Here is a 14,950-nt window from a genome sequence, read left to right on the forward strand (position 1 = left end):
ATTGATCGAAACCAGGTTGAGTGGACTGTTTCAGTGTGGTACCACATTACTGCGTGATCCAAACCTGGAAAAACCCAGTATCTAGCCATCAAGTATGTGAAATATGCGAAAGAATGAGCCTGATGAGAGCAAATCCCAGACCTAACCTAGACCTAACTTGCGTTGTCCTCTAAAATATTGATGGAAACCAGGTTTAATGGACTGTTTCAGTGTGGCACCACATTACTACGTGAACCAAACCAGTAAAAACCCAGGATCTGTTCAACAAGTATGTGAAGAATGCGAAAGTATGAGTCTGATGAGTGAAAATCCCAGGACTAACCTAGACCTAGCATGCGTTATCCTCAATAATATTGATCGAAACCAGGTTTAATGGACTGTGTCAGTGTGGCACCACATTACTACGTGAACCAAACCAGTAAAAACACAGGATCCGTTCAACAAGTATGTGAAGAATGCGAAAGTATGAGTCTGATGAGTGAAAATCCCAGGACTAACCTAGACCTCACATGCGTTATCCTCAATAATATTGATCGAAACCAGGTTTAATCGACTGTGTCAGTGTGGCACCGCATTACTACGTGATCCGAACCAGAAAAAAAACCAGGATTTGTTCAGCGAGTATGTGAAGTGTGCGAAACTATGAGTCTGATGAGGGCAAATCCCAGAACTATCCCATACCTAACATGCGTTATCCTCTAAAATAGTGATCGAAACCAGGGTTAATCGACTGTTTCAGTGTGGTACTACATTACTACGTGATCCAATCTAGAAAAAGCCCAGGATCTAGCCATCATGTATGAAAAATATGCGAAAGTATGAGCCTGATGAGGGCAAATTCTAGACCTATCCCAGACCTAACATGCGTTATCCTCTAAAATATTTATCAAGACCAGGTTAATTTGAATGTTTCAGTGTGGTACCACATTACTACGTGAACCAAACCAGTAAAAACACAGGATCCGTTCAACAATTATGTGAAGAATACGAAAGTATGAGTCTGATGAGTGAAAATCCCAGGACTAACCTAGACCTAACATGCGTTATCCTCAATAATATTGATCGAAACCAGGTTTAATCGACTGTGTCAGTGTAGTACCGCATTACTACGTGATCCAAACCAGAAAAAAACCCGGGATCTGTTCAACGAGTATGTGAAGTGTGCGAAACTATGAGTCTGATGAGGGCAAATCCCAGAACTATCCCAGACCTAACATGCGTTATCCTCTAAGATAGTGATCGAAACCAGGTTTAATGGACTGTTTCAGTATGGTACCACATTACAACGTGATCCAATCCAGAAAGAGCCCAGAATCTAGCCATGAAGTATCAGAACGATGCGAAAGTATGAGCCTGATGAGGGCAAATCCTAGACCTTACCCTGACGTAACATGCGTTATCCTCTAAAATATTTATCAAGACCAGGTTTAATTGAATGTTTCAGTGTGGTACCACACTACTGCGTGATCCAAACCAGAAAAGACCCAGGATCTGTTCAACAAGTATGTGAAAAATGCGAAAGTATGATCCTGACGTGGGCAAATCCCAGACCTATCCCAGACCTAACTTGAGTTGTCCTCTAAAATAGTAATGGAAACCAGGTTTAGTTGACTGTTTCAGTGTGGTACTACATTACTACGTGATGCAATCCAGAAATAGCCCAGGATCTAGCCATGAATTATGAGAAATATGCGAAAGTATGAGCCTGATGAGGGCAAATCCTAGACCCAAACCAGACCTAACATGCGCTATCCTCAAAAATATTGATCGAAACCAGGTTTAATGGACTGTTTCAGTGTGGTACCACATTACTACGTGATCCAAACTAGAAAAAACCCAGGATCTGTTCAACAAGTATGTGAAGAATGCGAAAGTATGAGTCTGATGAGTGAAAATCCCAGGCCTAACCTAGACCTAACATGCGTTATCCTCAAAAATATTGATCGAAACCAGGTTTAATCGACTGTTTCAGTGTGGTACCACATTACTACGTGATCCAAACCAGAAACAAACCCAGTATCTGTTCAACAAGTATGTGAAGTATGCGAAAGTATGACCCTGATGAGGGCAAATCCCAGGCCTAACCTAGACCTAACATGCATTATCCTCTAAAATATTGATCGAAACCAGGTTTAATGGACTGTTTCAGTGTGGTACCACAATACTATGTGTTCCAAACCAGAAAAAACCCAGGATCTGTTCAAGAAATATGTGAAAAACGCGAAAGTATGAGCCTGATGTGGGCGAATCCCAGACCTATCCCAGGCCTAAATTGCGTTATCCTCTAAAATATTTATCAAGACCAGGTTTAATCAACTGTCTCAGTGTGGTACCACATTACTACGTGATCCAAACCAGAAAAAAACGAAGGAGTTGTTCAACAAGTACGTAAAGAATGCGAAAGTATGTGTCTGATGAGGGCAAATCCCAGGCCTAACCTAGACCTAACATGCGTTATCTTCTAAAATATCGATCGAAACCAGGTTTAATGGACTGTTTCCGTGTGGCCCACATTACTACGTGATCCAAACCAAAAAAAGCCCAGGATCTAGCCATGAAGTATGAAAAATATGCGAATGTATGAGCCTGATGAGGGCAAATCCTTGACCTATCCCAGATCTAACATGCGTTATCCTCTAAAATATTCATCGAAACCAGGTTTAATGGACTGTTTCAGTGTGGTACCGCATTACTACGTGATCCAAGCCAGTAAAAACCGAGGATCTGTTCAACAAGCATGTGAAAAACGCGAAAGTATGAGCCTGATGAGGGCGAATCCCAGACCTAACTTGCGTTATCCTCTAAAATATTGGTCGAAACCAGGTTTAATCGACTGTTTCAGTGTGGTACTACATTACTACGTGATCCAATCTAGAAAAAGCCCAGGATCTAGCCATCATGTATGAAAAATATGCGAAAGTATGAGCCTGATGAGGGCAAATTCTAGACCTATCCCAGACCTAACATGCGTTATCCTCTAAAATATTCATCGAAACCACGTTTAATGGACTGTTTCAGTGTGGTACCACATTACTACGTGATCCAAACCAGAAAAAAGCCCAGGATCTTGTCAACGAGTATGTGAAGTGTGCGAAAGTATGAGTCTGATGAGGGCAAATCCCAGGCCTAACCTAGATCTAGCATGCGTTATCCTGTAAAATAATTATCAAGACCAGGTTTAATTGAATGTCTCAGTGTGGTACCACATTACAACGTGATCCAAACCAGAAAGATCACAGGATCCGTTCAACAAGTATGAGAAGAATGCGAAAGTATGAGTCTGATGGGTGAAAATCCCAGACCTATCCCAGACCTAACATGCGTTATCCTCTAAAATATTGATCGAAACCAGAGTTAATTGACTGTTTCAGTGTGGTTCTACATTACTACGTGATCCAATCCAGAAAAAGCTCAGGATCTAGCCATCAAGTATGAGAAATATGCGAAAGAATGAGCCTGATGAGAGCAAATCCCAGACCTAACCTAGACCTAACATACGTTATCCTCTAAAATATTGATCGAAACCAGGTTTAGTGGACAGTTTCATTGTGGTACCACATTACTACGTGATCCGAATCAGAAAAAACCCAGGATCTGTTCAACAAGTATGTGAAAAACGCGAAAGTATGAGCCTGATGAGGGCATATCCCAGCCCTATCCTAGACATAACTTGCGTTATCCGCTAAAATATTGATCGAAACCAGGTTTAATTGACTGTTTCAGTGTGGTGCCACATTACTACGTGATTTAATCCATTAATAGCCCAGGATCTAGCCATGAAGTATGAGAAATATGCGAAAGTATGGGTCTGATGGGCGCAAATCCCTGGCCTAACCTAGACCTAGCATGAGTTATCCTCTAAAATATTGATCGAAACCAGGTTTAGTGGACTGTTTCAGTGTGGTACCACATTACTCCGTGATCCAAACCAGAAAAAACCCAGGATCTGTTCAACAATTATGTGAAAAATGCGAAAGTATGACCCTGATGAGGGCAAATCCCAGACCTTTCCCAGACCTAACATGCGTTATCCTCTAAAATATTGGTCGAAACCAGGTTTAATGGACTGTTTCAGTGTGGTGCCACATAACTACGTGATCCAAACCAGAAAAAAAACCCAGGATCTGTTCAACAAGTAAGTGAAGAATGCGAAAGTATGTGTCTGATGAGGGCAAATCCCAGGCCTAACCTAGACCTAACATGCGTTGTCTTCTAAAATATTGATCGAAACCAGGTTTAATTGTCTGTTTCAGTGTTGTACTACATTACTACGTGATCCAATCCAGAAATAGCCCAGGATCTAGCCATCAAGTATGAGAAATATGCGAAAGAATGAGCCTGATGAGAGCAAATCCCAGACCTACCCTAGACCTAACATGAATTATTCTCTCACATATTAATCGAAACCAGGTTTAATGGACTGTTTCAGTGTGGTACCACATTACTACGTGATACAAACCAGAAAAAACGCAGGATCTGTTCAACAAGTATGTGAAAAACGCGAAAGTATAAGCCTGATGAGGGCTAATCCCAGACCTATCCCAGACCTAACTTGCGTTGTCCTCTAAAATATTGATGGAAACCGGGTTTAATCGACTGTTTCTGTGTGGTACAACATTACTACGTGATCCAAACCAGAAAAAACCCAGGATCAGTTCAACAAGTATGTGAAAAACGCGAAAGTATGAGCCTGATGAGGGCGAATCCCAGACCTACCCCAGACCTAACTTGCGTTATCCTCTAAAATATTGATCGAAACCAGGTTTAATTGACTGCTTCAGTGTGGTACCACATTACTACGTGATCCAATCCAGAAATAGCCAAGGATCTAGCCATGAAGTATGAGAAATATGCGAAAGTATGAGCCTGATGAGGGCAACTCCTAGACCTGACCTAGACCTAACATGCGTTATCCTCAATAATATTGATCGAAACCAGGTTTAATCGACTGTTTCAGTGTGTTACCACATTACTACGTGATCCAAACCAGAAAAAACCCAGGATCTGTTCAACGAGTATGTGAAGTGTGCGAAAGTATGAGTCTGATGAGGGCTAATCCCAGACCTATCCCAGACCTAACTTGCGTTATCCTCTAAAATATTTGTCCAGACCAGGTTTCATTGAATGTTTCAGTGTGGTACCACATTACTACGTGATCCAATCCAGAAAAAACCCAGGATCCGTTCAACAAGTATGTGAAGAATGCGAAAGTACGAGTCTGATGAGTGAAAATCCCAGACCTAACCTAGACCTAACATGCGTTATCCTCAAAAATATTGATCGAAACCTGGTTTAATCGACTGTTTCAGTGTGGTACCACATTACTATGTGATCCAAACCAGAAAATAACACAGGATCTGTTCAACGAGTATGCGAAGAAAGCGAAAGTATGAGTCTGATGAGGGCTAATCCCAGACCTATCCCAGACCTAACTTGCGTTGTCCTCTAAAATATTGATGGAAACCAGGTTTAATTGATTGTTTCAGTGTGGTACCACTTTACTACGTGATCCAAAGCAGAAAAAACCCTCGATCAGGCCAACATGTATGTTAAAACTGCGAAAGTATGACCCTGATGAGGGCAAGTCCCAGGCCTAACCTAGACCTAACTTGCGTTATCCTCTAAAATATTGATCGAAACCAGGTTTAATTCGCTGTTTCAGCGTGGTACCACATTACTACGTCATACAATCCAGAAACAGCCCAGGATCTAGCCATCAAGTATGAGAAATATGCGAAAGAATGAGCCTGATGAGAGCAAATCCCAGACCTAACCTAGACCTAACATGAATTATTCTCTAAAATATTGATCGAAACCAGGGTTAATCGACTGTTTCAGTGTGGTACCACATTACTATGTTATCCAAACCAGAAAATAACCCAGGATCTGTTCAACGAGTATGTGAAGTGTGCGAAAGTATGAGTCTGATGAGGTCAAATCCCAGACCTATCCCAGACCTAACTTGCGTTGTCCTCTAAGATATTGATGGAAACCAGGTTTAATTGACTGTTTCAGTGTTGTACTTCATTACTACGTGATGCAATCCAGAAAAAGCCCAGGATCTAGCCATCAAGTATGAGAAATATGCGAAAGAACGAGCCTGATGAGAGCAAATCCCAGACCTAACCTAGACCTAACATGAATTATTCTCTAAAATATTGATCGAAACCAGGTTTAATCGACTGTTTCAGAGTGGTACCACATTACTACGTGATCCAAACCAGAAAAAACCCAGGATCAGTTCAACAAGTATGAGAAGAATGCGAAAGTATGAGTCTGATGAGTGAAAATCCCAGGGCTAACCTAGACCTAGCATGCTTTATCCTCTAAACAATTGATCCAAACCAGGTTTAATGGACTGGTTCAGTGTGGTACCACACTACTACGTGATACAAACCAGAAAAAACCCAGGATCTGTTCAACAAGTATGTGAAAAACGCGAAAGTATGAGCGTGATGAGGGCGAATCCCAGACCTATGCCAGACCTAACTTGCGTTATCCTCTAAAATATTGATCGAAGCCAGGTTTAATTGACTGTTTCAGCGTGGTACCACATTACTATGTGATCCAAACCAGAAAATAACACAGGATCTGTTCAACGAGTATGTGAAGAAAGCGAAAGTATGAGTCTGATGAGGGCTAATCCCAGACCTATCCCAGACCTAACTTGCGTTATCCTCTATAATATTTATCCAGACCTGGTTTCATTGAATGTTTCAGTGTGGTACCACATTACTACGTGATCCAAACCAGAAAAAAACCCAGGATCTGATCAACGAGTATGTCAAGTGTGCGAAAGTATGAGTCTGACGAGGGCAAATCCCAGGCCTATCCCAGACCTAACTTGCGATATCCTCTAAAATATTGATCGAAACCAGGTTTAATTGACTGTTTTATTGTGGTACCACACTACTACGGGATCCAAACCAGAAAAAACCCAGGATCTGTTCAACAAGTATGTGAAAAACGCGAAAGTATGAGCCTGATGAGGGCAAATCCCAGACCTATCCCAGACCTAACTTGCGTTGTCCTCTAAAATATTGATGGAAGCCAGGTTTAATTGATTGTATCAGTGTGGTCCCACATTACTACGTGATCCAAACCAGAAAAAACCCAGGATCTGTTCAACATGTATGAGAAATATGCGAAAGAATGAGCCTGATGAGAGCAAATCCCAGACCTAACCTAGACCTAGCATGAATTATTCTCTAAAATATTGATCGAAACCAGGTTTAATTGACTGTTTCAGTGTGGTCCCACATTACTACGTGATCCAAACCAGAAAAAACCCAGGATCCATTCAACAAGTATGTGAAGAATGCGAAAGTATGAGTCTGATGAGTGAAAATCCCAGGGCTAACCTAGACCTAACATGCGTTATCCTCTAAAATATTGATCGAAACCTGGTTTCATCGACTGTTTCAGTGTGGTACCACTCTACTACGTGATACAAACCAGAAAATAACACAGGATCTGTTCAACGAGTATGTGAAGAAAGCGAAAGTATGAGTCTGATGAGGGCTAATCCCAGACCTATCCCAGACCTAACTTGCGTTGTCCTCTAAGATACTGATCGAAACCAGGTTTAATTGACTGTTTCAGCGTGGTACCACATTACTACGTGATACATTCCAGAAACAGCCCTGGATCTAGCCATGAAGTATGAGAGATATGCGAAAGTATGAGCCTGCTGATGGCAAATCCTAGACCTAACCCAAGCCTAACATGCGTTATCCTCTAAAATATTTATCAAGACCAGGTTTAATTGATTGTTTCAGTGTGGTCCCACATTACAACGTGATCCAAACCAGAAAAAACCCAGGATCCGTTCAACAAGTATGTGAAGAATGCGAAAGTATGAGTCTGATGAGTGAAAATCCCAGGCCTAACCTAGACCTAACATGCGTTATCCTCAAAAATATTGATCGAAACCTGGTTTAATCGACTGTTTCAGTGTGGTACCACATTACTATGTGATCCAAACCAGAAAATAACCCAGGATCTGTTCAACAAGTATGTGAAGTGTGCGAAAGTATGAGTCTGATGAGGGCAAAACCAATACCTATCCCAGACCTAACATGCGTTATCCTCTAAAATATATAATCCTCTAAAATCCAGAAATAGCCCAGGATCTAGCCATGATGTATGAGAAAGATGCGAAAGTATGAGCATGATGAGGGCAAATTCTAGACCTGACCCAGACCTAACATGCGTTATCCTGTAAAATATTTATCAAGACCAGGTTTAATTGACTGTTTCAGTGTGGTCCCACATTACTACGTGATCCAAACCAGAAAAAACCCAGGATCCGTTCTACAAGTATGTGAAGAATGCGAAAGTATGAGTCTGATGAGTGAAAATCCCAGACCAATCCCAGACTTAACTTGCGTTGTCCTCTAAAATATTGGTCGAAACCAGGTTTAATCGACTGTTTCAGTGTGGTACCACATTACTACCTGATCCAAACCAGAAAAATACCCAGGATCTGTTCAACAAGTATGTGAAGAACGCGAAAATATGACCCTGATGAGGGCAAATCCCAGACCTATCCCAGACCTAACTTGCGCTGTCCTCTAAGATATTGATGGAAACCAGGTTTAATTGACTGTTTCAGTGTGGTACCACATTACTACGTGATCCAATCCAGAAAAAGCCCTGGATCTAGCCATCAAGTATGAGTAACATGCGAAAGTATGAGCCTGATGAGGGCAAATCATAGACCTAACCCAGACCTAACATGCGTTATCCTCTAAAATATTTATCAAGACCAGGTTTAATTGAATATCTCAGTGTGGTACCACAATACTACGTGATCCAAACCTGAAAAAATTCAGGATCTGTTCAACAAGTATGTGGGGAATGCGAGAGTATGTGTCTGATGAGGGCAAATCCCAGGCCTAACCTAGACATAACATGCGTTATCCTCTAAAATATTGATCGAAACCAGGTTAAATGGACTGTCTCAGTGTGGTACCACATTACTACAGGATCCAAACTAGAAAAAGCCCAGAATCTGGCCATCAAGTATGAGAAATATGCGAAATTACGAGCCTGATGAGAGCAAATCCCAGACCTAACCATGACCTAACATGCGTTATTCTATGAAATATTGATCGAAACCAGGTTTAATGGACTGTTTCAGTGTGGTACCACATTACTACGTGATCCAAACCAGAAAAAACCCAGGATCTGTTCAACAAGTATGCGAAAAACGCGAAACTATGAGCCTGATGAGGGCAAATCCCAGACCTATCCCAGACCTAACATGCGTTATCCTCTAAAATATTTATCAAGCCCAGGTTTAATTGAATGTTTCAGTGTGGTACCACATTACTACGTGATCCAAACCACAAAAAACCCAGGATCCGTTCAACGAGTATGTGACGAATGCGAAAGTATGTGTATGATGAGGGCAAATCCCAGGCCTAACCTAGATCTAACATGCGTTATCCTCAAGAATATTGATCGAAACCAGGTTTAATGGACTGTTTCAGTGTGCTACCACATTACTACGTGATCCAAAGCAGAAAAAACCAAGGATCCGTTCAACAAGTATGTGAAGAATGCGAAAGGATGTGTCTGATGAGGGAAAATCCCAGGCCTAACCTAGACAGAACATGCGTTATCCTCTAAAATATTGGTCGAAACCAGGTTTAATCGACTATTTCAGTGTGGTACCACATTACTACGTGATCCAAACCAGAAAAAACCCAGGCTCCGTTCAACAAGTATGTGACGAATGCGAAAGTATGTGTCTGATGAGGGCAAATCCCAGGCCTAACCTAGATCTGACATGCGTTATCCTCAAAAATATTGATCGAAACCAGGTTTAATGGACTTTTTCAGTGTGGTACCACATCACTACGTGATCCAAACCAGAAAAATACCCAGGATCCGTTCAACAAGTATGTGAAGAATGCGAAAGTATGTGTCTGATGAGGGAAAATCCCAGGCCTAACCTAGACCTAACATGCGTTATCCTCTAAAATATTGATCGAAACAAGGTTTAATGGACTGTTTCAGTGTGCTACCACATTACTACGTGATCCAAACCAGAAAAAACACAGGATCCGTTCAACAAGTATGTGAAGAATGCGAAAGTATGTGTCCGATGAGGGAAAATCCCAGGCCTAACCTAGACCTAACACGAATTATTCTCTAAAATGTTGATCGAAACCAGGGTTAATCGACTGTTTCAGTGTGGTACCACATTACTATGTGATCCAAACCAGAAAATAACCCAGGATCTGTTCAACGAGTATGTGAAGTGTGCGAAAGTATGAGTCTGATGAGGTCAAATCCCAGACCTATCCCAGACATAACTTGCGCTGTCCTCTAAGATATTGATGGAAACCAGGTTTAATTGACTGTTTCAGTGTTGTACTTCATTACTACATGATGCAATCCAGAAAAAGCCCAGGATCTAGCCATCAAGTATGAGAAATATGCGAAAGAACGAGCCTGATGAGAGCAAATCCCAGACCTAACCTAGACCTAACATGAATTATTCTCTAAAATATTGATCGAAACCAGGTTTAATCGACTGTTTCAGTGTGGTACCACATTACTACGTGATCCAAACCAGAAAAAACCCAGGATCAGTTCAACAAGTATGAGAAGAATGCGAAAGTATGAGCCTGATGAGGGCGAATCCCAGACCTATGCCAGACCTAACTTGCGTTATCCTCTAAAATATTGATCAAAACCAGGTTTAATTGACTGTTTCAGCGTGGTACCACGTTACTACGTTATACAATCCAGAAACAGCCCAGGATCTAGCCATCAAGTATGAGAAATATGCGAAAGAATGTGCCTGATGACAGCAAATCCCAGACCTAACCTAGACCTAACATGAATTATTCTCTAAAATATTGATCGAAACCAGGTTTAATTGACTGGTTCAGTGTTGTACTTCATTACTACGTGATGCAATCCAGAAAAAGCCCAGGATCTAGCCATCAAGTATGAGAAATATGCGAAAGAACGAGCCTGGTGAGAGCAAATCCCAGACCTAACCTAGACCTAACATGAATTATCCTCTAAAATATTTATCATGACCAGGTTTAATTGAATGTTTCAGTGTGGTACCACATTACTACGTGAACCAAACCAGAAAATAACCCAGGATCTGTTCAACGAGTATGTGAAGTGTGCGAAAGTATGAGTCTGATGAGTGAAAATCCCAGGCCTAACCTAGACCTAACATGCGTTATCCTCAAAACTATTGATCGAAACCTGGTTTAATTCGCTGTTTCAGCGTGGTACCACATTACTACGTCATACAATCCAGAAACAGCCCAGGATCTAGCCATCAGGTATGAGAAATATGCGAAAGAATGAGCCTGATGAGAGCAAATCCCAGACCTAACCTAGACCTAACATGAATTATTCTATAAGATATTGAACGAAACCAGGTTTAATCGACTGTTTCAGTGTGGTACCACATTACTATGTGATCCAAACCAGAAAATAACCCAGGATCTGTTCAACGAGTATGTGAAGTGTGCGAAAGTATGAGTCTGATGAGGTCAAATCCCAGACCTATCCCAGACCTAACATGCGTTGTCCTCTAAGATATTGATGGAAACCAGGTTTAATTGACTGTTTCAGTGTTGTACTTCATTACTACGTGATGCAATCCAGAAAAAGCCCAGGATCTAGCCATCAAGTATGAGAAATATGCGAAAGAACGAGCCTGGTGAGAGCAAATCCCAGACCTAACCTAGACCTAACATGAATTATCCTCTAAAATATTTATCATGACCAGGTTTAATTGAATGTTTCAGTGTGGTACCACATTACTACGTGAACCAAACCAGAAAAAACCCAGGATCCGTTCAACAAGTATGTGGAGAATGCGAAAGTATGAGTCTGATGAGTGAAAATCTCGGGGCTAACCTAGACCTAACATGCGTTATCCTCTAAAATATTGATGCAAACCAGGTTTAATGGACTGTTTCAGTGTGGTACCACTTTACTACGTGATCCAAAGCAGAAAAAACCCTCGATCAGGTGAACATGTATGTTAAAACTGCGAAAGTATGACCCTGATGAGGGCAAATCCCAGGCCTAACCTAGACCTAACTTGCGTTATCCTCTAAAATATTGATCGAAACCAGGTTAAATTGCCTGTTTCAGTGTGGTACCACATTACTACGTGATCCAAACCAGAAAAAACCCAGGATCTGTTCAACATGTATGAGAAATATGCGAAAGAATGAGCCTGATGGGAGCAAATCCCAGACCTAACCTAGACCTAACATGAATTATTCTCTAAAATATTGATCGAAACCAGGTTTAATTGACTGTTTCAGTGTGGTCCCATATTACTACGTGATCCAAACCAGAAAAAACCCAGGATCCGTTCAACAAGTATGTGAAGTGTGCGAAAGTATGAGTCTGATGAGGTCAAATCCCAGACCAATCCCAGACTTAACTTGCGTTATCCTCTAAGATATTGATCGAAACCAGGTTTAATCGTCTGTTTCAGTGTGGTACCACATTACTACGTGATCCAAACCAGAAAAATCCCAGGATCAGTTCAACAAGTATGAGAAGAATGCGAAAGTATGAGTCTGATGAGTGAAAATCTCGGGGCTAACCTAGACCTAACATGCGTTATCCTCTAAAATATTGATGCAAACCAGGTTTAATGGACTGTTTCAGTGTGGTACCACTTTACTACGTGATCCAAAGCAGAAAAAACCCTCGATCAGGTGAACATGTATGCTAAAACTGCGAAAGTATGATCCTGATGAGGGCAAATCCCAGGCCTAACCTAGACCTAAGTTGCGTTATCCTCTAAAATATTGATGGAAACCTGGTTTAATCGACTGTTTCAGTGTGGTACCACATTACTATGTGATCCAAACCAGAAAATAACACAGGATCTGTTCAACGAGTATGTGAAGAAAGCGAAACTATGAGTCTGATGAGGGCTAATCCCAGACCTATCCCAGACCTAACTTGCGATGTCCTCTAAAATATTGATCGAAACCAGGTTTAATTGACTGTTTTATTGTGGTACCACACTACTACGGGATCCAAACCAGAAAAAACCCAGGATCTGTTCAACAAGTATGTGAAAAACGCGAAAGTATGAGCCTGATGAGGGCAAATCCCAGACCTATCCCAGACCTAACTTGCGTTGTCCTGTAAAATATTGATGGAAACCAGGTTTAATTGATTGTTTCAGTGTGGTCCCACATTACTACGTGATCCAAACCAGAAAAAACCCAGGATCTGTTCAACATGTATGAGAAATATGCGAAAGAATGAGCCTGATGGGAGCAAATCCCAGACCTAACCTAGACCTAACATGAATTATTCTCTAAAATATTGATCGAAACCAGGTTTAATTGACTGTTTCAGTGTGGTCCCATATTACTACGTGATCCAAACCAGAAAAAACCCAGGATCCGTTCAACAAGTATGTGAAGTGTGCGAAAGTATGAGTCTGATGAGGTCAAATCCCAGACCAATCCCAGACTTAACTTGCGTTATCCTCTAAGATATTGATCGAAACCAGGTTTAATCGTCTGTTTCAGTGTGGTACCACATTACTACGTGATCCAAACCTGAAAAATCCCAGGATCCAGTCAACAAGTATGAGAAGAATGCGAAAGTATGAGTCTGATGAGTGAAAATCCCAGACCTAACCTAGACCTAACATGCGTTATCCTCAAAAATAATGGTCGAAACCTGGTTTAATCGACTGTTTCAGTGTGGTACCACATTACTATGTGATCCAAACCAGAAAATAACCCAGGATCTGTTCAACGAGTATGTGAAGAATGCGAAAGTATGAGTCTGATGGGAGCAAATCCCAGACCTAACCTAGACCTAACATGAATTATTCTCTAAAATATTGATCGAAACCATGTTTAATTGACTGTTTCAGTGTGGTCCCATATTACTACGTGATCCAAACCAGAAAAAACCCAGGATCCGTTCAACAAGTATGTGAAGAATGCGAAAGTATGAGTCTACTGAGTGAAAATCCCAGGCCTAACCTAGACCTAACATGAATTATTCTCTAAAATATTGATCGAAACCATGTTTAATTGACTGTTTCAGTGTGGTCCCATATTACTACGTGATCCAAACCAGAAAAAACCCAGGATCCGTTCAACAAGTATGTGAAGTGTGCGAAAGTATGAGTCTGATGAGGTCAAATCCCAGACCAATCCCAGACTTAACTTGCGTTATCCTCTAAGATATTGATCGAAACCAGGTTTAATCGTCTGTTTCAGTGTGGTACCACATTACTACGTGATCCAAACCAGAAAAATCCCAGGATCAGTTCAACAAGTATGAGAAGAATGCGAAAGTATGAGTCTGATGAGTGAAAATCCCAGACCTAACCTAGACCTAACATGCGTTATCCTCAAAACTATTGATCGAAACCTGGTTTAATTCGCTGTTTCAGCGTGGTACCACATTACTACGTCATACAATCCAGAAACAGCCCAGGATCTAGCCATCAGGTATGAGAAATATGCGAAAGAATGAGCCTGATGAGAGCAAATCCCAGAACTAACCTAGACCTAACATGAATTATTCTATAAGATATTGAACGAAACCAGGTTTAATCGACTGTTTCAGTGTGGTACCACATCACTATGTGATCCAAACCAGAAAATAACCCAGGATCTGTTCAACGAGTATGTGAAGTGTGCGAAAGTATGAGTCTGATGAGGTCAAATCCCAGACCTATCCCAGACCTAACATGCGTTGTCCTCTAAGATATTGATGGAAACCAGGTTTAATTGACTGTTTCAGTGTTGTACTTCATTACTACGTGATGCAATCCAGAAAAAGCCCAGGATCTAGCCATCAAGTATGAGAAATATGCGAAAGAACGAGCCTGGTGAGAGCAAATCGCAGACCTAACCTAGACCTAACATGAATTATCCTCTAAAATATTTATCATGACCAGGTTTAATTGAAT

The sequence above is a fragment of the Colletes latitarsis genome, unplaced genomic scaffold (genome assembly GCF_051014445.1).
Source record: "Colletes latitarsis isolate SP2378_abdomen unplaced genomic scaffold, iyColLati1 scaffold0024, whole genome shotgun sequence".
Classification (NCBI taxonomy): Eukaryota; Metazoa; Arthropoda; class Insecta; order Hymenoptera; family Colletidae; genus Colletes; species Colletes latitarsis.